We start from the raw sequence: 26,414 nt of genomic DNA, 5'->3' as shown, positions 1-26,414 counted from the left end.
CGTCGGATTGTAGTTCCAGGAGAGTAGAAGCTCGTCTGTCTTCGTGAAGTATCCTGGACGTGAGCGACAGTACCAGACAGACAGCAGACATGTGACAACTGCCACACGGATACATAAGTGACTCCCTTCTCCATCACTGGGGGCTTTTTGAAGGCCAAGGAGCGGGGGCATGAGGGGAATCACAAAATGCTTGGGATAATTCCAGGCCATGATTATTTGAGAAAGTCTCGGGGGATTTTGTTCTGACAGTATCCTGTAGCAGCCCCCCCCCCAGCTTTCTTAGTCTGGTGAATGTGGTGCTGGGGGCCCCAAGGGAGTGACCCCACGGATCCAGTCTTCGTACCAGGTGGGTCCCACACGTCCTTCCAGGCTCTGACAGGTCATGCAAAAGGGCAGTGGGTCAAGAACAGCCACATCTTGGAGAGGTTATTCACTTGAAGGGAGCACAGAATGTTGTGTCTGGAATAGGAAGCTAAGCCAGGACAGGGAAGGGGCCCTGCTGGGAGCCAAGGTGTGAGAGGGTGGGGGTGACATCGTAGGAGGCCCAGATGACCCTCCCTCCCAAAGCCGCATGGCACCCAACCCCATCCTCCTGACCACCCTTGGTCACACACACTCCTCGTTCACATCTCCCAGGATGTGTTTCTGGGACCCTCCAGCCAACCTCTCCATTCTCTTCTCTTTGCCAAACATGCAGGGCCGCTTCCATCTCTTTCTGACCTCTCTGGAGCTGCTGATTCAGTGAATCGCTTTCTAGCCCCATCTTCTTCTCTGCTCTTGGCAGGCCTTACAGAAAAAAAATCCTTTGCAAGATTAACATTGACCACAAAGGATATGCTTTTCTACCTCCTTTTTTTTTTTTTTTTACATCTCATTTTTCAATGTCAATTGGTTCAATTTGTTGCAACTACAATTCATTACAATTAAACATTAGAGGCAGGCGCGGTGTGGGGAAGAGGCCATATTGACAGAATGCATATGAAATATTGGTTTTCAACATAAAAATAAATCACTCTGTTATTTCCTATAGACATGCAACTGCTCAAAACAGCACCCTCCCTGGTGGCAAAATTGAGTATCGATTAGCATCTAACACATGCCCATTGAACTTGATTGAGCTGAGCGTCCAGGACTCCTTGTGGCTTTTTTCCCCTCAAGAGAGAAACCTAAGCAAGAGCCTGTGGTTCTCTCCCCAACGGCATCAGTGTGTGCAAGGCTGGGGTATCTGGTGTCTGGCCTCACAGGAATTTACCATTTTTGTGGCTCTGTGGTGAGGTCATGTTGAGGAGTGTTCTGATTTCAGCTGCTTTTCCACCTGGATAGATCTCAGTGACAATGCTCAAGAAGTGAACTGCAAAAAGAATTGGTGAATTACTGTTTGAGGACAAAATTCCAGAGTATCTTACAAATTTTACGAAGGCTATATTAAACTGTCACACACAGGGGCACCTGGGTGGCTCAGTCGTTAAGTGTCTGCCTTCAGCTCAGGTCATGATCCCAGGGTCCTGGGATCGAGCCCCGCATCAGGCTCCTTGCTCAGCGGGAGGCCTGCTTCTTCCTCTCTCGCTCCCCCTGCTTGTGTTCCCTCTCTCGCTGTGTCCCTCTCTGTCAAATAAATAAATAAAATCTCTAAAAAAAATTTTTTAAACTGTCTTACACACACACTGGATGCCCCGGCTACAACTCAGCTCCAAGAATTCTGAAATCTTGGTAGAAGATACTGGATTCTAAAAACTGCCGGGAGGCTTTTTGCCTCAAGTGGCTCAACCTGGTACGTCATTTTTGAAGCTGCCTCCACAACAAAATCTACTTCCAATACACAAATGTAAAGAACCGTTTTGTTCTAGGAAAGCCATGAAGTAAGCTGAACGCACACGTTTAGATGAAAGGCAGAGTCTTCTGTCTGGGATTATAAAGCCGTTCCCGCCTGCCCCAGCTACACATATCCCCGTGTATAATTCCCCGGGCTCATATACCCCGAGTATATGATGATAACTATTGACAGGGGTATCTCTTTCTATCAAGCAACTTGAGATACAGAAAAAAAATCCCTTAGCTGCTCCAGCCAATTAGATGGGGGTTTTGGTTGCTGACATGTGGAGCCTCCGAAACCCCTAGAAACACACTCAGAAACTGACAGCGGGGCTGGGGGTGAACTCTTGTCGTGGTTTCCCAGGGCTGCCATGACAAAGTACCACAAGCCAGGTGGCTCATCCTCCCCTAGCTCTGGAATCTACAAATCAGAAGTCAGGTGTCGGCAGGGCCGTGTTCCCTCTGAAACTCGGGGGAGAGGACCTTTCCTTGCCTCTTCCAGCTCCCGGGGGCTGTCCATGATCCTTGGTGCTCCTTGGCTTGCAGCTGCCATGCTCCAGTCTCTGCCCTTGTCACGGGGCCTTCTCCCTTGGGTGTCTGGGTCTCTGTGTCCAATTTCCCTCTTCTTATAAAGACATCAGCCATGTTGGATTGAGGTCTGCTCTAATCCGGAACGACCTCATCTTAAAGTAATTATATCAGCAAAGACCCTATTTCCAAGTAAGGTCACATTCTGAAGTACGGAGGGGTAGGACTCAAACATATGAATTTAGCGAGGAGCACAATTCAACCCAGAGCAGGGTCTTTTCCCAGGAACTCCTGTGACAATACCCTGATTGCTCTCAGAAACAACCGGCGGGGGGGACCTCTGTGGGGAGCCAAGAGATTTAGCCATGGTAGGGCCCTCCTGGCACACTTGGACCAGGGATTCCTGTGTTGATCAGTTCCACGGTAGGGGCTCATCCTTGATGAGCCTGCACCATGAACTGACTACTGATTCTAGAACCTGCTCTGATTCATGTCAGTGTCCCCTGCAGTGATGCCTGGAGCTGTGGAGCCAGGGAGCCGGATGCCATTCCCTTAGACAACTCTGATGTGCACATGCCCTGAGATAGGGCACCAGCAGGCAGAAGCAGAGGAGGCCATGGCCCCACCCTGGGAGTTCTTTGTGTTCTTCAAGCCCACACAGCGTCAGCATTCCTACCCGGGTGGTGAGAGCCGTGGGCAGGGCACGTCCACGTTGGCGGGGCGTGAGGGGTGAGGGGCCTTTTCACTGGAGACCCCACCTCTGAAGGGTGAGGTGGAGGGAAGGGCTTGATGAGGAAGATGTAGGGTTGGCTTTGTTCTGAGCCCCGTGCTGTGCATCTGCTGACACTCCACAAACCCAAGTACAGCACTGGGACAAGAGACAGGGGCTGGGGCCAAGGTGGGCATCTGGAGTTGGACTCAGTGGGTGAGGGGCTGGATCATGTGCTGGGCAGAGGAGGGAGCATGACGACGTGACAGTGGTTTAGGGTAGCCACTCTGGGAACCTGAAGGGTAATGACAACGCATCCTCAGCAGCGCTTTGGGGACACGGGCCCTGTGTTCTCGGAGCTGTTGGGGTACTTTGCCCGCTGTGCTTCTCACCGCCAGCCGCCCACCAGAGCTGCTGGGGAGGATCCAAAATCTGACAGAGTCGGATTTAACTGGCCTGGGGGTAGGACCCACACGAGTATTTTTTAAAGTACCCTGGGTGATTCTACTGTGCAGCCCGCGTGGACAATTGTAGTTACTGCAGGCCAAGAGAAGAAAATGGAGAGTTCCTTTATCAGCTCTGGGTCTGGGAAGGACTCCAGCACCAGCTTTCACAGGAGGCTGAAAACCAGAGCACTGGTTTCCCCCGAAGAGCACATTCTGACAGATTCATTCACCCCTGGAGCCTCGTTCGGAGCAGGGAGAATGAGCCTGGCAGGGCTGCCCCATCCCAGAACCAGCCGGTCTGGAGGGCGAGGCCGCATCACTGGTAAAAAGACACTTCTCAGAATTTCCAGGTCTGTGAGGGAGGGTGGCAACGCTGACAAGGATGAGCCAGAAAGGAACCCCAGCACCAGTGTGGCACCCACTGCGGTCACCAACAGGAAGACCGACGGGACCCCGCGCAGGGCCCGGAAGGTGCAGAGGCATCAACAGAGGCATCCTTGGGGGTGACGTGGGGGTCAAAGGTAGGGGCTGGAAAGACAAGTGCAATGGGAGCCTCTCCCGGAGCTCTGCCCCTGTGGGTGGGTAACCCCTACAAAGAGAGAGTACCCCCCCCCCATCCCACTCCTGCTCCGGAGCTAGGAGTGTGGGGCATCCAGCCCTCACTTCTAAACTGTAGGTCTGGTTCTTATATACAGGGCAAACTCATTAACCTCCCAGCTTCAGTGGGGTGGAAAAATACCAAGTCACCTCACAGGCTTTCCAAAGGTTATTTCACATTTCAGTGCCTCCAAGAAGCACTGAGGATCCTCATCACGGTTTCTTCACCCTCCCTGAATCTTCTCTCTCTGGTATTCACTTATACTAAATTTCAGTGCATTGCTGGCTTGAACCTGGAGACTGACACAGGAAAGCACTAGGGTTCGCATGTTAGTTTCTTTCACCGAGTTCTAAGTTGAAGGCATCTTATTGTAGAGGCGTCAATATTTATATAGTGCCCTGCAGTTTATGAATCACTTACATATTATCACCTTAGAGTTGTTTTCCTAGAAGTTAGTACAATAAGGTGTTACTGAGAAGAGATAAAATATTCTGAAAAATACATGTAGGACAATGAAAAGCTTGACAATGTACAGATTTTTTTTAATCATCTTAAGCTTAATGTCTCGGACTGTGTAACACTCTCAAATTGTTTCAGAAGACTCACACCAGACAGAGACCTTGTCAGAGAATGCTTGCAGGAAACAGACACCGAGAGCTACTTCACCCCAATTTCCTTGTTTTGGAGAAGCCAAAGACAATGGGGGAGTTTCTTAGCGACCCAGGAAGCCATCCTTGGGTTCAATGTCAGTGGATGCCACAGGTGGGTTTACTGGCATTCTGATTCTCCTGGAGCCTTGAGAAAGCCACATTTTGGGAGTCACTGAGATCACCCATGTGGGCCTTGGTTCTCAGTCATTTTGCTGTCCCAACACGCCTGGGCGAATGGCTCTCCCACCAGGTACCATGGGGCTCCAAGAAAGGGTGATGATTCTAAGTGGCTGATCAAGGATCTTTGGAGGAAAAGAAGGGCACAAATGTAGTTGGAAAAAGCTCTATCCCTTGCCACACCAACACTCACCCAGCTGCGAATCACTCATGGAAACATCTGTCATCAGTACTTTCTGGGTTTGAGAACTTTGAGTGGGTGGTGGCATCTCTTGGGAGAAGAGGCCCCAGGGGAATGGAAGGCATGTTAAGGCAATGCCCTGCCACTCACCTTTCATCCACTCAGGACTCCCAACCCCTCACCTCAAATCTCTCACTTGCTGTGTGACACACAGTCTCTTGGACAGCTCACGCTGAACTCTGCCATTGTCCGTCTGCAGAAACAAAGAGAAACAATGCCCAGTCAGGATGGGTACCCTCTCCACCCACCCCTGGAGGGATTTACCACAGATTTACTCCCCTTAGGAATTCCCATACAAAATGATAAATATCCTGTAATATAAAATAAAATTAAATAAAGCAAAATAAAATCAAAAGACAGACAATGCCAAGGGTTGATGAGATTTTGGAACAGTTAAAACTCTTATGTACTGTTAAGGGGAGGATTTCCCAATGAATGTTTAGAATCAGCTTGCCAATTAAATAAAAATCTTGGTATCTTAAATGAGATTACTTCAAATCTATAAACCAATTTCGAATAAATGACATTTTAACAATATTGAGGTCTCCTCCCCATGAACTTTGCAGATCCGTCCATTTGCTCAAGTCTCCTTTAATTTTTTTCAGTGATATGTTATAGTTCTCACTGCAGAAGCCTTGAACATCCATTGTTAGATTTCTTCCCGAGTATCTGATGTTCTCTTAACGTAGTTGTAAAAGCCACCATTAAAAATATATATATTTTCTAGTTACTCCTGTGGGCACAGAGAAATACAACAGATCTGGGGTGTTTTGAATCCAGCAACTTGGTTAATGAGACAGTTCTTGCGCTTAATCTTCCAGGGCACTAATTCCAATCTCACAATGAGTACAATTTCTTTTGATTCATCTGCTGCATTTTAAAATTTTGAGACGCATGTTCGTTAAGCTCCGTGTGTGTGTGTGTGCGCGCGCACGTGTGTGCGCACACGTGTACAGGTGTGCTGTAGGTGCATGTCCTTAAGGGCACTTACTACTTCTTATTTGGTGCTCTTGGCCTCCTTGAGCCGAGCTGTGTCCCTACAAAGTATTCTTGTGGTGTGGTTCTGCCTTCTATCCTGTCAGCTGCTGGGCTGCCTCATATGGAGCTACCATTCTCTGTGGACTTTCCTTAGTGCCAGGAATCACACACAGTGAAAGAAAAAAGGACTCTCTGTCCCCGTGGACCTAAGTGACAAGGGCCATTAGAGCCTTAGGGGCCCCAGAGGGACCCTCTCTGTTCTCCATACAATTCTATCTCAAGCACAGGGTTACCTCAATCCACCAGTCTGCCCCTCTTGGCCTTCTGGGGTCAGGGTGAGCCTGGACTATTTTTACCCAGAACACTCTGACAACACATGCGTAGGTTTTCTCCATACCAGTGATTTTTCCAACTCTCGGGACGCCACATGAGTGCCCTACGATTGAATTCAAGTCTGACGACCGACAACCTGGAGTTAGTGTCAGATTCTTCAGATCTGAGGGCTCAGTCTCAAGACTGCCCCACTTCAGACACCAGTCTCAAGTCCTAGGCCACCCATGCTTTGGACTGACCAGCTATGAATCAGGGGTTCCCACAGCCCCCTCCTCAGATTGAATAATTTGCTAGAACTGCTCACAGAACTCAGGGACACACTTCTGTTTACCAGGTTTATTATAAAGGATGAAACTCGGGAACAGCCAGGTGGAGGAGACGCACAGAGCAAGGTATGGGGGCTGGGGTGCAGAGCTCCCATGGCCTCTCTGGGCATGTTACCACCCCAGCACTTTGGTGTTCACCAATCCGGAAGCTCATCAAATCTCTCCCATCAAGAGTTTTTACAGAGCTTAATCTCCAGCCCCTACTACCCTTCCGGGTGGCTGGTAGGCGGGGCTGGGAGTTCCAACCCTTTAACCACTAGGTTTTTCTGGTGATGGAGCCCCTCCTCCTCGGTCTTTCTAGGACCAAAAACATCCTTAGGCTATCCAGGAACTCCATGTTAAGTTACCTTATTAGCATAAACTCAGGTGAGACCACAAGAAGCTCTTTATGAAGGAGCTCTTTATAACAAAAGCCATCCCTGTCACTCAGGAAATTCCCAGGTTTTAGGAGCTCTGTGACAGGAACTGGAGACAAAGACCAAATGTATTTCTTATACCACAGTGCCCCTGCCCAAGCATACGGTCACTTTTTTCTTCTTCAGGAGAGACTACAGTCCCCTCAACTTCTTCTTAAACTGTCCCCTTCTGGTTCTAGCTCTGCTCTCCGTGTCCAATTCCCAGTAGGTGACTCTGACTTTGGAGACCCCAGCAAAACTCACTCACACTTAGCCACCCGCGGGTCCCAGCAACACCTGCTCAGGTAGGCAAGCACCTTGGAACTGAGTGTGGAAGACAAGAGGGAGACCATGTTCAGGGCTGAGGTTCCCAGCCAGCTAGGTTTCTCTTGGCGAACTGGCCTATGGCTTATTTGTTGGGTATACAGTTAGGAGCATGGCAGGACAATCCACTGATATACAAGCTTTGTCATCCATCTAATATTTTTCCCCCTCCCTCCATTTCATGTAAGCAAGGCTCTAAGTGACCTCTCCTCAGGGAAGGTCTGAAGATAAATCTGCTTAATGTCATGGCTCTGTTTCTTCTGGGACCACCTGAGGAGATGCCTTTAGGGGCTTTAAGAAGTACAAGGAAAGAGGTTGATGGGGTCAAGACTAGCAAGACCCCAGGTCCCTGATGAAGTGGCAATATTCAGAAAGGATGCCTGTGGAGGGTGCCAGGTTGCCCAGCCGACTCCCTGGACACTGGATTTGCCAGTGATGACAAAGAGTTTTGGGGCTTCAAGCAGAGCATGGCTGGTCAGCTTTTGACTCCGAGACACCATGCAAGCTTAGGCACTCAGTAGCAAGCAGGAACAATGAAAGACAGAGGGATCTCCCAGGTGCTTAGGGTTGGCCAAAAACATCAGAAGCTCAGTTCTGGGCTGGAGAGTATATGAGTGTGGTGGAGAGGGAGCTAATGGTAGTCAAGGCTGGGTTTCCTGCCAACTTGGCAGGATGGAAATTGCTATGGGTTGAATTGTGTCCCCTCGAAAAAAGATATTTTGAAGTCCTAACCTCTAGTATTACAGAATGTGACCTTATTTGGAAATGAAGTCTTTACAAAGTTGAGTTAAAAAAGTTAAGTCACAAGTCAAAATGAAGTCACTAGGGTGGGCCCCATATGACTGTGTCCTTACAAGAAGGGAAATTTGGACACGGAAATAGGCACATGGGGAGAACACTATGAACTCCAGAACTGTGAGACATTTCTGTTGTATAAGCCACCCAGCCTGTGGCACTTCATTATGGCAGCCCTAGGAAACTAACACAGAGATTCAGAACTGGATTTAGGGAAAATTAAAAACATAGTATTTCTTACACACCAGTGAGTTGTGAACTGAGGTTCCCACTAGCTAGTGACAGGAGAGCTAATTTCCTGAAAGTCAGTGAGGTTTTATGGGAAAAGTTCCTGAAATTGAATAGTATCTTTCAGCTGTCCATTCAAGATTAGAAGGAGAGGAGGCTTTCTCTTCTCTGGAAAGCCCTCCCCCCTTCCTATAATCCTTACAAGAGCATGGTGAAGTGAATTCCATGTCACTGACAAGGAGCATGGCAGCCAGGGAGGGTGGAGGTCAAGAACATAACTTGATTCTTGGCCCCAGGGACATCCCTTCATTCTTTCTGAAAGAGAACTCTCGGGACATTCTTTCCTCTGTGGTCAAATCCTCCAGAATTTCTCTTTATTGCCAGTCTCCTGGCAAAAAAAAAACAGAGATAAAAATAAAGTTACCATGGCTATATTGAACAAAGAAGCCACTGTTATGAGGGAGGAATGAGAAAAGCTTTCCTGGGCCACTACACATGTGAAGATGACTGGAGGGTGCTGGGAGGCAGCTAGCTCAATAGGAGCCGATCAGATTCTGCGTTTGGTAAGGGAACTAATGCAGGCTCAGTGGCATAAATAAAGACATGGTTTGCATGGTCCGTATGTCACCAGAAACAACTATGCTTGGTGTTGGTCCGACCATCCTGTGAATACCATGTTCATGTCTAGGATCCAATTGTCTCGGGGTTCCACCATACTAGTGCTGTGTTGAGAGCACAGGCAGGAGGAGGTGGGTGCTGGGAGCCAAGGCATATGAGGAAGGTGCTGTTCTTGGCCTGGACAGGAGTCCAGGGTGGGAACTAGATATCCCCCCAAGAACACCAGAAGGCAGGCTTAGGTCTGACTTGGGAGGTTCTAGGTTCTAGAATGCAGCTGGGGAGGGAGTGAACATTTCATGCTGGTTCAAATGGAGCTGTCAAGCAAGGGACCCCAGAGTGGAAAACAGCTGCCCCAGAAAGTATTGACACCAAAGATAGATGGTGGCAGCCTGTAGGGGAATAAGAGAGAATCCCTTCCTAAATTCTAGGTTCTCAATGCCTCTCACTGCACACATATTTTCTAGTAAAATTATACCTCATTAATTTCATTTTTAGCATAGGGAACTCTGAGGTTGTGGTAAGTTTAAGAAAATCTTTCTTTTTCATGAACAATAACAAAAACAGTAAGAATAGAAGCAACTAGGGAAGTTGAGAAGAAACATGAAGGGTCTTACAATTTGTCACGAGGCCACTAGGGGGCAGAGGAAGAGCGCTAGTTGGAACCACTAAAAAACACTGCAAGCCCAGTCCTTTCTTCCCCACTGCAAAACGCTTGAGTAGAAAAGAAAAAGTACAATACAAACCCAAAATGTTTGTATTGTACTTTGCCATTATCAAGAATTTCCAGTGTTCTGAGGTAGCTTATATTTCATGTATAGAATGTTGAGTATCGAATGCAACTCTACCTTTAACTGAAATTCAAGTCAAAATTCAAACACACCTACAATGCAGGCTGTGCCTCTGACCTTGCAGTGAGAACAAACCAGGACGCGCGGTGTCAAGGTCAGCACTCTCAAAGGGTGCTCAGGCAGGCCGGGAAAATGAAGACCAGACAGCGGGCATTTAGGGTGGACACAGCTGCTTTCTTCGCTACTGCCATTGGATTTTGAAGGATTATAAATCCAAGATAAGCCCGAGGCAATCAGCCTCAGTACAGCCTTGTTTGGGTCTCAGAAAAGTCTGAAAACTGTTACTACATGATGGATCTTTTCCACTGCAACCATTCCTGGCTCACCAAGCACCAAGAAAGCAGATAATCATGGATGGTCGACCAGCTGCCAGGACTGGGTAGCAGTGGGACCGTGGGAAAGCAGTGACGTGCCTGTGTCGGTGTTCACAGCTCATGAGGGCCCCTTAGTTAATTATCTTATGCAGGGACTTAAAGATTTGATGCAGTGATCTTATGGGTTGAATTAAAACACCTTGTGACCTTGAAGGTCTATGATCTCCCCAAATCCCATGAGATAAGGATAGAAGATAACCTCCCATTCAAAGAAGCTGAGGCTCTGAGGACTTATTTCTCCAAGTTCATTCATTCAGCAAACATTTATGAGCTCTGTGCTAGACCTGATGAATGCTGAGGGGCTTCTAGAGTCATTGAGGAAACAGATACACGGTCTCAAAACAGAATGCTGTCTGGGATGCCATAGAGATGTGTACAAGGAGCTATGCAAGCAGAGAAGTTCCAAGGCTCAGCTGAGGGAAAGAGATCCAAGCAGGCTACATAGAGGTGGTGACTTTTTTTTAGCTGCTTTGACTATCCCCAAGGAACTTGGCAATAGCAAAAATAAAACCACTGTGGAGGGACACTTCTGTGTTCCAAACTGCACAGGATTCCCACAGAAAACGAGACAGAACAAAACAAGATCATCCCGGTGGAAGACAAGCTTACAATAAAAATAAAAAATTATTAAGTACTAAAGGACACAGTCACTGTGAGTAAAAGTCAATGTCCACGTTAAACATAGCTTTCAGATAATAAAATGTTCAGGTAGAGTGCATAAGGTAAGATGTTTAAAACAAAAACCACAGAAGAGAGACTAACTAATGAGGATAAATACAGCCAATGGATTTGAAGAAGAGCCAAACAGAACTTCTAGAAATGAAAAGTGGGATCGTTTCAGTGAAACACTCAGTAGATGGGGCTAAGCAGCGCTTGGACACAGCTAAAGAAAGAGTCTGTAAATTGGAAGAAGGAGCCAGCGGGAGATGGAGAATATGAAAGAAAGTCTATGAGACATGGAGGATAAAATAACAAGAGCTGTCATATCCTTAACAGGAATTTCAGGCAAGACTAGAAAGAATGAGAGAGTAGAATCCTCAAAGAGACACTGGCTGAGATTCTTTTTCAGAACAGAAGACATGATTCTTCAGAATCCAATGGTTGGGATTCCTGGGCAATATAAATACAGAGAAAGGCACCCCCACACAGACGAAAATGAAACTTCAGAAACTAGCAAGGGAATAAGGGATTTAATCTCCCTGGATGAAGAAACCAGAAATTAAAACACAAAAAAGTGAAGTGCTCAGAAAACTCTGGAGCCAATGAAGAACATACATGTCACAGTCATCCCACCCGAGGGGCAAGGGAGCTGGGGTATTTATACGCCAATTCCTGTTCACCATTGTTGGGAGGCTGCTCCCTGGGGCTTCGATTCCCTAGCACTCAGGCCTGCTGCATAGGTGGCGAAGGGGGGCTCTGGGTCAAGAGAAAGTTCGCAGGACACAAAACGAGGTGTCAGCAGTTGGAACTCGAGCCTGTCAGCACTGAACCAGGAAAGATGAGTGTGTGAGTGGGGCTCAGGTAGCTCCTGCTGTAGCACCTTAGTCAATGCCTTTAGGAGAATGTACCTTTTTTTTTTAAAGAGGCACAGAGAAAAAGACCCCAACAAACTCAGGGCCATGATTCGCTGTCCTCCTCATAGGTAAGTGTGCTTGAGAACTTTCTGCAGCTTCCTGGCACTTTCTAAATGGACCCCTGCTTCCAGCTCAGTTGTCTCACAAACACTGGGAGGGGTTGCAGGCAGCCTGGAGCACTTCACTCTCATTAAAGTGACAGAACTAAAAACACCCAAGTGTGTGATCTGTCCACTGGCCTTGCTAATGGCCTGGCAGGCAGACCTGTGCTCAGAAAACCGTGCAGGTGCAACTGGCACTGCAAACAGCCAGGTGATGAATTCCAAGGAAGCAGGAAATTCAAGATATTCAACTTCTAGCTGATTTAAAATACAAAAAAAGAGGACACACTTTTATAGTACTGATATTTGCCCAGATCTGAGTACTATAAAAAGAACTAGAGAGGAATAGAATTAGAAACCCACCTTTTGGCATTCCTAAAATAAAGTGGAATAAAAAGCTCTCAGGAGTGACAGGAAGAATACTAGGGCAGATGGCATTACACACTGCAATTTAGCCTTGGCAGTAACCACAGTGGGGAGACCTGTCCCAGCCCACTGAATGACTTTAATGACCCTCTTCTTTCTTCTTTTGTTCATTTCTATGGTTTACAATTTTATTTTTAAATGCCTGGTATTTTATAAGGCCTCTAGTAGTTTGGACATTCATTATTTGCAAGGGGGGTTCAGTTAGTTACCCCACCTGTAAAATGAAGATGCTAACTCTCGTGTCTCCTCAATTCAGCCTATTAACTCTCTCTGCCATTCTACGGATGTGAAGAGGAAGGACGACAGTTGAGAGCCCCACATATGTCTTGGCAGCTGTTAATGAGACTGGCATAAAAAGCTGAGATATTGGGCGCCTGGGTGGCTCAGTTGGTTAAGAGACTGCCTTCGGCTCAGGTCATGACCCTGGAGTCCCAGGATCGAGTCCCACATCGGGCTCGCTGCTCGGCAGGGAGTCTGCTTCTCCCTCTGACCCTCTTCCCTCTTGTGCTCTCTCTCTCTCATTCTCTCTCTCTAATAAATAAATAAAATCTTTAAAAAAAAAAAAAAAAAAGCTGAGATATTTCCATCTTTCCCAGAAGAGAAGAGAACTATGTCAGCAACATCTCTGTCCCTAAGCTGAAGCAGCCCACAGTACTTGAGAGTTTGTTATACTCTAACATCAACTCCAGCTTCAGCCAACCATTCCATCCATCAATCCATCCTTTCACCCACTATTCCATCACACCCAGCCAGCCAATCAACCATCTTTTCTTCCATCCTAACCAACCTTCCCTTCATCTATCCAACCAACCCAGTCTCCCTTCCTTCTTTCTCTCATTCTTTCCTTCCTCCCTCCCTCTTCCTTCCTTCCCGCTTCCAATTAGTGCATCTCAAACAATCATCCATCCATCCATCCATCCATCCATCCACCCATCCATCCATCCACCCATTTATCACAACCATCCAGGATCTACTGAGTATCTTTGGGATAACTAAGCACTGAAATACAGAGGTAAAAATAGTTTTACTTTCAATAAGTTTACCCTTTAATACAATTTTTAAAAATCTTTACATGGGAAAAATCTAATTTTTTCTTTCTATTTTAATGGAAATAATTTTCTCTAGAAGTATTTGTGAATCTTCCTGCATTCAGTGGTAAACATAGTCATGGAAAAGTGGAAAGAGAATTCTTAGGACTTTCATTGCCATTCAGTATGGGGCCCTCAAGCAAGTGTCTTCCCAGGGATGCTTCCCTTGTGGGTTAGCCTCTCCTTTTGTGGACTTTTATTGGGCATTGTAGATGACCTTGTCCGCTTTTCTAGTGGAGCAGGAGCTGAGTCCAAGCCTTCTCGAGGTCCAGGAGGATTCTGGGAATGTGTGTGGCAGGCAGAATGAGCATCCCTGGACCACATGTTAGACAACTCGGCCCCGACACAGCTTCATTTTATTGGCTTGGTAACTCCTAGCAAACCTCAAAACCTCCTGAGTCTGTTTCTCCATATGCAGTTATCATGGCTCTGCCAGGTTTTGCATACATTGTGTGAAAACAGTCTGTAAAAAGAGCTTTCAAAACCACCTATTAGACAAAAGCACTTCTTTTTAAAAGTGTTTATTATTTCTTAATTACATAAATAATAAAGGTTGACAGTAGAAAAATCAGAAGATCCAACTGAGAAAAAAACTGAAAACAAACATAAAATCATTTTAGTCCCACCGCTTGGTTTCCTCGAAATGTGTTTGTTGTCAAGAAAAGATAAGGGTGATGAGAGCTCAAGATGAAAAACCAGGTACTATAACAGGATATATGCTACTGATCCCATTATTTAAAACTATATTTTCATATATACGGCTGGAAGATTTTTTAAATTAACTTTACCTATATTATTAATAGATAATATCAGAAAATCAGATAAGTAAAAGACAAAAATTAAAATGGATCCTGATCTACTATCTAGCTATGACCACTGATAATATTTTGGTATATTAACCTTACAGAGTTTACTCTGTGTGTGTGTGTGTGTGTGTGTGTGTGTGTGTGTGAAGGATTTATTTATTTATTTGAGAGAGAGAGAGAAAGAGAGTGTGCACGAGCAGGGGGAGGGGCAGAGGGAGAGGGAGTTGGGAAGGAGACTCCCCTCTAAGTGCAGAGCCCGACTCGGGGCTGGATCCCACAACCCTGAGATCATGACCTGAGCCAAAACCAAGAGTTGGATGCTGAACGCTTAACTGATTGAGCCACTCAGCTCAATCAGTACTCAGATTGAGGCACCTGAGTGGCTCAATCAGTAGAGTGGCCCCTACTTACTTCTATATTATATATTTTACAAATATTGTACCAGATCATATATACAAATATGTTGCTTGCTTTCCCACTCTATACTAAATGGCCAGCTCTCCATGTCAACACATATACTTCAGGATATTTGAATTAGCTTTGAGTAGTCTGTCCTATGGATGCATCACTGTCCTACGGATATGTCATCATCCCCTGATGTTGGACAGTTAACATTCCAAGAGTTTGGAATTTTCCCATTTAAACAATATGTGATCAGGACCACTGCAGTTAAATCTTTGTGCCCATACATATTACTGCATTGAATCTCAGATATATTGGACTATTTATTCTCTTGTTGTAGTATAGGAGAATCCTCCCTACCTGCCCAAAATAAGAATATATTTATTTTTAAAGATTTTATTTATTTATTTATTTGAGAGAGAGAGAGAGAGAGAGAGAGAGAGAGAGCATGACAGGGGGAGGGGCAGAGGGAGAGGGAGAAGCAGACTCCCTGCTGAACAGGGAGCCCCACATGGGAGCCCGATGGCCCAGGACCCCGGGATCATAACTTGAGCTGAAGGCAGACACTTAACCGACTGAGCCACCCAGGCGCCCCAAGAATGTATTTATTTAAGTGTACACTGGTAACACCTTCATCCTTTCAACAATCAATAAACAGAAAGAGGAGAATGGAAAGTCTGGAAGGAGTGGAAAGGAGAATGGATAACTCCAAGCTTCATCCCTGTCAGTCCAGGGGCTCCACAGGAAATCTCGTGAAGCATTTTTTTCTATTCAGTTTTGTTTTGCAAAGCCAAGGAAACAAAAATATAAATTCTTATCTTCCACCCCTTTAGATAAAAAGGTAGTAGATTATATACACTGTCCTGAACCTTGCTTATTTTTCTTAACAAAATATAGTAGAGCTCTTTCCATGTCAATACTGAAAGCACGTCTGTTTTTTTTTTTTTACAGCATAGCATTCATCCCGGGGAGGCAGCAAATTTGCTAAGAGCCACCTGTCGCCTCCATTGTTTTCTATCACAAACAATGTTGCAATGAATAATCTCCATGCAATGAATGTCCTCTGTGCATGCCTGTAGCTATAGGATAAATTCTCAGTAGTGGAATTATATGTTTGTAATTTGGGGGGAGAGGGTGTTATTTATTTATTAAGATTTATTTATTTGAGAGAGAGACCCTGCGAGAGGGGGAAGGGGCAGAGAGAGAATCTTAAGCAGACTGTGTGCACTGAGGGTGGAGCCTGACTTGGGGTTTGATCCCAGGACCCCAAGATCACAACCTAAGCCAAAATCAAGAGTTGGCCGCTCAAATGACTGAGCCACCCAGGCGCCCCTATATGTTTGTAATTTTGGATATACTGTAATTTGTAATAATGGATATACCAGTTTACATCCCCAGTAACATTTTTCTGGGGTGTCTGTCCTTCCACAGACCTTCCAACAGAAAGTGGTGTTAAACATGAGGATTTTTGCAATTCAGTAGGCGAAAATGGTATTTCAGGGTTGCTTTCTGTGAATGTGACCCAAATTTTTTCTAGTCCATCCTCTCCTCTCCTCTGCTTTTCCTTCCTTCCTATTTCTAGGAGCTCTTTATGTATTAGGAAGAGTAGGCCTTTTTTGTCATATGAGTTATAAAACTATTTTCCCATTCTTCATTTCCATTCTTCATTCCAAAATTTAGTGTAGAGTAGTTGTTTTTTGCTTTATGAGCAAAAGGTTTTAAAAACATAGAACATATTAGTCTCACTGTTTGTGCCTCTGGATTTTGAGTCATTGGTTCAAAAAGTGTGGAAATGGGATATTCTTCAGGAGAGAGAGCACATCCTAGGCCTCCAGGAGCCCATTTGCTGACCGACATCCACGACTTGCCCCGAGTCACACACGGGGGCTGTGTCTCCTTGGGTTATCAGAAGCTGGCTGCCTTTTTCTTTTCGTTAAGCCTCATTTCATGGGAACAGGAGCGCTGTAAGTATCTCACAAATCCATTTAGAGAGAACAGAATCAGGAGTGGGCTTATGTCAGGGGAAACATAATACCATCAGGCCTGGCACGCCTCCCCACCCCCCTGCGGGCTCGTGTGACCTGGGCTGCAGTGTGCAGACTGCCCACAGGGGGCAGCACTGTTGAATGAAAGGAACCTCGCTTAGCTTAGGAGCGTGGAACCTCGGGAGCACACTTCAAGTGATTTTAGAATGCACTGATCACGACCCAGTCATTTATAAACGACCTCCTACGGAAATGGAGAGATCATTCCAAGCCGCCGAGTAAGTAAGGATGCGCATGGGCAACGTTTCCTTCTTCGTGGCTCTGATGGATTCGAGAAGAGTCCCGAGGCTTTAAGAATCCGGCAAAAGGCTTAGAGTTCAGCAAGCCTGAATGCTGGCCACAGACCCTCCCTCTAAGGCAGCCCCCCAAGTCCCGGTGGTGTGCTGACAAGGGAAACACTCGCCCAGCCGTCCGGGTACCAGCCGCTGCTCCAGACACATCCCATGTGCGACTTCACTTTATTTCCACAACCACCCCTCCGCTCTTACCGGCTTCTCACAGGTGGGAAAACACGGGTAGAGAGCTTAAGAAACTTGCCCCAGAGTACCCCCCAGTGAGTGGCAGAGCTGAGATCTGACTCCACGCAGCCTGGCCCCAGGGCACGTGCCAGCACACGGAGCGGCCTCAGTTAATTACCCCTCAAAGCCCAACAAGAGCAAATACGATTTAAAGGGAAGACAAGAAAGGCAGTCGTAAGAAACACAGACGCAAGAAACAGGGCTGAGCAAGAAACTGGAGGAGGAGAGGTGCGCTGGTTGCTGTCTTCCCTTGCAGGTGGTCCTGCGGCTACTGGAACTTCCAGCCTCTGTGAGCAGCACACACTCTCCTGAGAGACAGAGGGGCCCCCGGGTGCCAGGCTCAGCACTCAGCTCCCCTAGCTCTACGACCTGGAACAGATAACTTTCTCTTCCTTTCTTTTTTATGGTGGCAAAATATACAGAACATAAAATTTACCATTTTTTTCCATTCTAAAGTGCATGATTTAGCAGCATTAACCATGGCCACTGTCCATTTCCAGAACTTTTCATCATCCCAGAAACTCTGTACCCAGTAAACAGTAACACCCCACCCGCCCCAGTCCCTGATAACCCCTCTTCTACTTTCTATTCCTGTGAATTGGATTACAAGGATGGCTCACGTAAGTGCAGTCATGCAGTATTTGCCCTTTTGTTTTAGTTCATGCTGCTTAGCATGATGTTTTCCAGGTTCATCCCCGCTAAGCATGTATCAGAATTCCATTCCATGTTAAGGTTCACTAATGTGTGCATCTACCACATGTAGTTGATTCAGTCATCTACCGATGGGTTATTCCCACCTTTGGGCTGTTGTGAACAGTGCTGCTGTGAACCATTGTACAGGGATCAGCCTGAGACCCTGCTTGCAATGTTTTGAAGTCTACACCTCAGAGTGGGGTTGCTGGGTCATATGGCAATTCTGTGTTTAACATTTTGAGGAGCCGCCAAACTCATTTTATTTTTAAACAGGTTTTTTTTTTTTTTCTTCACTCAGGATCCTGGGCATAAATAAACTTCCTAATTATTTCCCTGGGCCAACAAGCAGATTTTTCCAGCCCCTTCTCCAGGAAGCATCAGCCCTTGCAATGTCTCCTTAGTCCAGGGCTCAGCTCTGCCTTCCACCTCACTGGGGTCTGCTGAATGAAATGTGAGCACCTGCGCATGGGTACTTTCCTCTGCTTACCTTGACGTTGCAACAGCCTTTGACGCAGCGGACCCCTTTTCCTTCTGGAATCACTTTTCATGTCCATTTCCTTTATAGTTGCTCCCTCTCTACAATGTAAGTTCTGTGGGACAGGGACATTTTTTTCCTCTTATTTTCTATTATATTCTCAAAGCATAAGATGGTATCTGGCACAGAGTAGGTACTCAAGAAACACTTGGTGAAGAAGAGAGTGCAATATACTTCTATAGCCTTTCTATATGTTGTCTCATTTAATCCTTGTAATGCTCTATGAAGGGACGCTTATCCCTATTTCACAGCCAAAAACCAGGACCAGAGAGTTTAAATAACTTCCCTAAAGTTAGCATGGCTAGAAACATTTATATTCTACCTGTAATCCAAGTGATAATGGCACAAGTGTGCGCCAGCATCACTGAAGGAAACTAGTTCTCAAAAGACCCCCAGCTATTCCTGAGGCCCTAAGGATGCCTCCCCTGCCAGTGGGCACGCTCTTGCCCCTTCCTGAGTCTGGACTTGAGGCCCTGTGGCATAACTGCCCTCGGGGCCCCTCTCAATGTCCCACACCTTCTCAATGTCCCACACAAAGCAGAGGCCAGGCAGTGACACTTAACAGAACTGTCCTGACAGTGTGAGGATAATGAAAGCACCAACTGGAAAATAAACTACAAACATCCTGAAGCTCACACCTGCACCCAGGGCTCCTCATGGTGCTGCCCGGCCTCATTGCCAGCCTGGCCCTTGGTCTCCCACTGAACTGGGCAGCTCAGTGCCACTAGCGCAGCCCATCCCACCTCCCCCCCGCCAAAATCTTAGTTCGTTCTAGCTGCCATAACAAAGTACCACAGACTGGGTGACTTAACCGAAACTGATTCTCTCACATTCCTGGAGGCTGAAAGTCTGAGATCCAGGGGTCATCAGGGTGGGTTCTTTCTGAGGTCTTTCTCTTGTAGAGAGATGGCTGCCTTCTCCCTGTGTCCTTGCATAGTCTTCCCTCTGTATGTGTCTGGGCACAATCTCTTCTTATGAGGACACATCATATCAGATTAGAGCCCCTCCTAACGACCTCATTTTAACTTAATGGCCTCTTTAGAGCCCCTATCTCCAAATACAGTCATATTCCGAGGTACTGGGGGTTAGGGCTTCAAAATATGAATGAGGGGGACAGTGTCTGTCACAGACACAACAGTTCTGTGGGACAGGGACATTTTTTGTCCCACAACACAACTCAGCCAGAAGAGTGCACTTCTCTACTTTGTAGGAGGGTACAAATCTGCTCCAAGTTGCACTAATCTCAATCACCTCCTCCAAAGATGACTGCAAACAGATCGATTCATCTCAGTTCCTCCTATCAAGTGGGGAAAATGCTCAAGGCACATGGTACATATAAAAGAAAGTGTGTGTCTGGTGGGGACAATGAGCTAAAAGGGCCCACTGAGCTGTAAAATTGTAAGGTCTTCTATTCCCAACATGTTTCCACAGAATATGAGTTATGAGATGATGTGGAGAGGGGGGCAAGGTTGAGGTGGGACGCTGAAAATGGAAGTCTGCACTCAGTCCAGAATTCTGTTCATCCTAGAATCTAAGCCCCTGATTTAAATCCCGTGAATGAAGCCGTTACCCATCCTGAAGGAGCGGATTACCTTGCTTCACACGTATCAATGCAGGACCACAAAGCACGGCTTTCTTCCTCTCCTGGAACCATAAATTAAGGTCTGCTCTACACTCATCTGCTCGCCAGCTCTTGGCAGCCTTCTCTGGACCTCAGGGCTCTTTTGAGTACTTACAGTCTTTGTTCAAATAAGCAGCCTTCTGATGGCTGGCCCAGATGTGAGGCCCACATCTGGAAACTATCCCTTGTCTTGGCCCAGGCGTTCAGGTCTGGGAGACGTGTGTGTGTCAGGTACACCCACACCCGGCCTGGTGATCCACACACGAGGCCCGGGGCAGGACAGAGGTCTTGGAGGCTGGCAATGTTAGGTTAAATCCCAGTGGGCAGTCATTTGGAAAATTCTGGGACCTGCCAACACAGGGGTACTCCTATCCAATCATCCTTCCTTGGTTTTCTTGGCAGGTCCCACAGTGCCAGGCCTGCCACAAGCATCCAGCATGCAACACACTGAACTTGTTGTATCTTGCTGATACCCCCATTTTGGTCCATGGATGGGAAATGGTTTTCCAAGCTTGGGACCCAGTCTCCTAGTTTGGGGATTTATACCTAAGATTTATGGTGCAGGCATGAGGGTGAGTTCAGGGGGCTCCTATTCTTAAAGAAAGTGCTGTGCTATGAAGCCAAAAATACAGCATGACACACTTCGGACCAACAGAAGGAAGGAAATGCTCTGTTCACCATTCCTAAGGATCGGTGAGCACCAAAGAGTGGTTTGTGAAGGAAGGAGGTGGCCTATCTCCAGAGTTTGTCTGAGCAAGTGCTTATACCAGGTACTTGGGCCGGTCCCCACTGACAGATTTAGGGGGTCTGACTGATCCTATGAGCCAAGAAGGATCCTCACTGATGTGCCTGCCTGACATCACCATCTTCTTCTTCTTCTTTTTTTTTTTTACCTTGAATGAATTTTAAAATGTCCTAAGTAGAAAGAATTTAAAATACAGATAAGACAAAAAAAAATTATTCCTCAAATTCCAACAACAGGGATAACCACTGTTAACACTTTGGTTTATATATGCCAACCCATTTCTCCTATGCATGTATAAATACCTCCTAAAATAACAAAAGGCAACTGTCTAATACTATATATAATGCCATTCTATAACCTAATTTAACTATCTCATATTTCCATATCGAAAACATACAACTACATCTGTGGTATTAAGAGCAGTACTGCTGCTCAGGAGAGGGCTGAAAATCTGCAAAGGCATTTTTCATTGTTACAATAATGGGGGGTCAGAGGAAGGGGTGGGAGATATGCAATGAGCGCTTAGAAGGGAAGAGACCAGGAAATTGGATTTTCTACAATGCTTAGTCCAGCTGAAATTTGGAATGTCCTGATGGATATTCTTGAAGGTGGGAAAAAAAAACCCCAAAACCCTGTTCATAATATTTTCAGCGCAAGACCTAACTCCACTTGACATATAAACACAAAGCTTTTTGGCACGATTTTAGTATACCCTGAATTTTATAACAACGCAACTCCTGAGTTTTGTTTTGTTTACACTTTTTACTATGAATTGTCAACTCAACCATTTGGAAATCTCATCGGCAATGGCAAAGCCACCCATAACATTGGAGTCACTGCTACAACCACCTGGATCTATCTGTATGGTAGTCATTGCATTCATAGTGACTATACATACCTGGGAGTACACTTATTCAGCCTTTTCTTCCCGAAAGTCAGATACACAGAGTGTCTGTAACATTTAATGGAACTTTGTCTTCTATTAAATTCCCACTTATTCAAATGCATATTCAAGCATCTGGCTTCTTCATTATATCTTCAAATGTAGTTGTACCTAAAAATTTGCAAATTGAAACTATTATCTGTTGGCTCTGTACACCCCTTCAGAGCCTGCTCTCCACCTATGGGGCTAGAAACCTCCAAGTTACAGCTTCCAGATTCCTTCCCATCTGGCTTCTCTGAGGGTCTGCCAATGGGAGGTACTGGGGGATGGAAGCAATCAGGGAGACACCATTTCCCCTGTCTTCTGGGTTGTGTGGTGTGCATGGTGTGGTATGCACGGTGGCAGCCACAGCGGCCTTGCGATCGGAGGCTCTGGTGACATCATTTTCCCCTTGGTTTCTCCAGCTCTACGGAGTAGTGAGTCCCTGTACTTATTAATCCTGCATAACCCTACCTTCCTCTATATGCTCTCCCAGCCCTTCCCAAACCTTTATAACCAATTCCCTAGATTAATTTACTTCTGTTTGAAATACTGAGAGTGGTTTGTTTTCCTGGCTGGACACAAAAAGGGTAAAAAACACTTAAGATTTTATTCTATTTAACTTGTTTATATTATAGTCAGGCCATTATATCCTTTTTTTAAAAAAAAATCATGCACTTGGTGGTGAAAAGGTACAAGCTTCCAGTTATAAAATAAAAAAGTCGTGGGAAGTGGTGTACAGCATGGTGACTATAGTTAATAATACCGTATTGCAAAAATAACAATAATACTGTATTGCATATTTGAAAGTTGCTAAGAAGGTAGATCTGAAAGTTCTCATCACAAGAGAAGAATTTGTTTTGAACGTATGTAAGGTGATGAATGTTAAGTAGTTACTGTGGTAATCATTTTGCAATATATAAAAATATCAAATCATTGTGTTGTACACCTAAAACTAATACGTTATATGTCAATTATTCTTCACTTAAAAAAATTATGCACTTGGGTAAATATATTACCTATGAATTTAATTTTGGGTCAGCAAAGGGGGGGGTATTGCAAAATAGTTACTGTAGAACAGTGGTGTCAAAAGTACTGGCAAGGACATGGAGACAAGGGGAAAGTTGTGCTTTGTTGATGGGAGTATAAATTGGTACAGCCTTTATGAAAACCAGTATGGAAGTTCCTCCAAAAATTAAAAATCGATCCTACCATATGCTTCAGCAATCCTACTTCTGGGTCAATATCCAAAGGAAATGAAATCCGTGTCTACGAGATCTCTGCACTCCCGTGTTCTCTGCGGCATTATACAGAGTAGCCAAGGAATAGTAAAAGTCTGTATGCCCACCGACGGATGAATGGGTAAAGAAAATGCGACCGATCTATAATGGAATATTGTTCATCCATAAAAATTAGAACTCAAATGCTGGGAGAGGAATGGAGGTCTAGGAGCTGGGGGTCGGGTGAGGTGGGGAGAAGCTGGTCTTTGGGTGGACGTTTGGATATGAGATGGATAAGCTCCAGGGGATTTAATGCCTCGCTGGTGACTGGTGCTAAGACTGTACTGTATATGTTAAATGAGCTAAGAGAGTGGGTTTCAAGTGTGCTCCCCACACCAAAGAATGGCAACTGGCGAGGTAATTAATAGACATGAATTAGCCTCATGTGGTAATCATTTCACAATGTGTAGCGTATTACACCAGCACACGGTACTCCTTAAGCACCTGCTTGCTTTTTTTTTTTTTTTTTGGTCACTGATACCTCAAGGAAGCTGACAAGGATTTGTCTGAAAAAGTGTTGAGCCTGACAGAGCTGAAGACAACTCATCTGTGTCATCCGCGGTAGTTTTCCACATCCCGCCAATTCCCCTATTTGACACTGAGAACTCTCAGCCTTTTCAGGACGCCGACACACTTCAGTGAATATCCTGGTACTTACGGCTCTCGGGGCATTGCAAAACCTCCGATGACTGCGTCTAACAGAACTCAGTTCTGCGGCAGTCTCTCCTCCTTCCTGGATGTGCGTTTTCGTAAAGAAAGACCAACAAAGCCTGCACTCGGGGAAAGCGCGGCGGCTGCCGGGGAGGCTACCGCGCAGGCGGCCTCGGGGGCGGGGCCGCGCGCAAGGAGCGCGCACCGGGCGCGTCCTCGCCGCTCTGCCGACGCTGCCGACGCCTGGAGCCCCGCCCGCGCCTGGAGCCCCGCCCGCGCTCTGCGCAGACGCGGTGCACACCAGCGCCAGCTGGGTGAGGTCCCTCGCCGCCTCGAAAAGCCGCCGGTGGTCACCGAAGAAGGAGCAGCGGTCCGAGTGTGCCGAAGCTGAGGCAGGGAGCAAACGCAGAAACCATTCTCCAGCTTTTGCCCGATCTCTGCTTTGAGGCCAAGGCCGTCTCTGAGCAAGGGATTTTGCTTTGGCGCCTAGGGTTCTGAAGATACAGGTCTTCCGAAGGGAGCTACCGTTTCTGAAAGGGCTTCGTAGAGTCTCTACAGAGACATGTAAATCTTCCAGTTTTCATCACAAGCCTGAGGAGAGACCTATCTACTCAACTCTTCGTCTTCCCACCATATTTCATGACTTCTACCCGAAATCTTGTGAAATCCCTGCCTTCCCCTTCCCATTCACCCACCGGATCCAGCCACTCATCAAATGCAGTGGATTGGGCAGCCGGGGGGGGGGGGGGGGGGCGGTTTCTAGACGTTGTCACTCTCTCCATCCTGATGTCACCTTGCTAATTATAATTCATCCCAGGGATTACTACAAGAGCACCCATCGGTTTTCTTCTTCAGGTCTCCATTTTACATTCTTCATACTCCGGAGTAAGCTTTCTCAAAATCAAATGTGAGCATATGGACCCTGATGACCCTTCAGGGCTTCCTAGTTTTAAGATCAAGTCCAAAGCCCTTAATAAGTCTCAGCCAGCCCCTTTCCTTATGTTTCTATACCCTTCTCCACACTGTACCCATCCACAGACAAATGGATTCCAGTTGATTGATAATAACATTAACATCTAATTTGTGGGGGAAAGGCTAGTAATTATAATAAGCAATAGGAGCATACAAATAGGGACGCACATGACTGGAATTTAAGCTTTCTACGTTTCTCAATAGGACCTCAAAGTTACTAAGTTTTGTTGAGTATGCATGCTAACTCTAGAGTAACCACCAAACAAAGACCTATTGCACATAATTTCCAAATAAATGGAGAAGGGAGAAATGAAATGATAAAAAGAAGAAAAACATTTTTAAAAGTAAAAGGCCAAAACCAAGAAGATAGTAGAACAAATAAATAGCACAGAGATCCAAATATATCAGTAATCACTATAAATACAAAAGAACTAAATATTCCAATGCAAAGATGAAGATTATCAGACTGGACAAAAAATAAAATTCAGATATATGCTGTTTAAAAGAGATACTCCTTAAACATAAGAGTAAGGAAGATTAAAGTCAAAGGATAAAAAAAATCACATACTAAGGAAAATAATTTACCAAAAGATAAATCAAATAGTAATATTAACATCAGACTAAGTAAACTTTAAGATGGAAAGTATTACTAGAGATGAAGGTCATCACATAATGGTAAAAAGTCCAATTTTTTAGAAATATGTAACAATTATAAATTTGAATGCAACAAGTAACAGAACCTCAACCTATATATATATATAGGTTGTATATATATACACACACACACACACACACACACACACACACACACAGAGGGATCGCTCTATGGCACTATGGGAGATATTGCTAAATTCACCATCTCTCTGGGAAATTTTAACACACCTATTTGATAAATATTTTAAAGGACTGACATATAGACCATAATCTTAAATACAATTAGAAATAAAAAAGATAACTAAAAACCCCATGGGTTTGGAAACATACATAAAACACTTAAAAACTGTTCACGTACTAAAAACAAAATTAAAATTGAAGTTAGAAAATATTCAGAACTAAACAATAATTAAACATTGTTCATCAAAATGTGTCAAATGCAACTACAGTGGTACTTAGGGAACAGTTTTATAGCCTTGGATGTTTATATTAGAAAAACACAAGATCTGAAACTTAATAAACCAAAGAGCCAACTTTACAATGAGAAAAAAAAATAGCAGCATAAGCCCAAAGAAAGGAGAAAGATTATAAAGTGAAAAGCAGAAATTAATGAAATAGAAAATATATATTAGAGAGGATCAAGAAAACCAAAAGTTGTTTTTTGGGGGGTGGGGAATATAGCAGTATTAACCAAGAAAAAAAAAAAAGAAACACAAACAGTAATAGAAATTTTAAAAGGATTATAACAATAGGAATTTCAAAGTGCCACAGACATTAAACAGATCACCAGAGGATATTATTAGCAACAGTAAGTGGTCATGTTGCAGTTAGTGACCTTGGATCAGTTCATTCCTTTTTTTTTTTTTAAGGAGTTTTTCTGTGATTTTTAAAAATATTTTATTTTTAAGTAATCTCCACACCCAATGTGGGGCTCAAACTCACAGCCCCGAGATCAAGAGTCACATACTCCACCAACTGAGCCAGTCAGGCACCCCAGTCCA

At 45.3% G+C, this 26,414-nt stretch overlaps 1 long non-coding RNA gene across 1 annotated transcript; it reads right to left on the bottom strand.

Annotated features, from left to right (window-relative positions):
* Positions 1-908: 908 nt before the first annotated feature.
* LOC114208895 (uncharacterized) lies at positions 909-23,942 on the bottom strand. The gene is made up of 4 exons (XR_003609175.1): positions 23,795-23,942; positions 21,833-21,988; positions 5,252-5,354; positions 909-1,351 (listed from the first exon to the last, which is right to left on the bottom strand). It is a non-coding gene; the product is annotated as an uncharacterized LOC114208895 (long non-coding RNA).
* Between the last annotated feature and the right edge of the window lie 2,472 nt (positions 23,943-26,414).

The sequence above is a fragment of the Eumetopias jubatus genome, unplaced genomic scaffold (genome assembly GCF_037043125.1).
Source record: "Eumetopias jubatus isolate StellerSeaLion01/CBP00866 unplaced genomic scaffold, mEumJub1_p1.0 scaffold_16, whole genome shotgun sequence".
Lineage (NCBI taxonomy): Eukaryota > Metazoa > Chordata > Mammalia > Carnivora > Otariidae > Eumetopias > Eumetopias jubatus.
The sequence above is the reverse complement of the archived record's forward strand: the minus strand, read 5'-3'. Positions and strand labels throughout refer to the sequence as shown.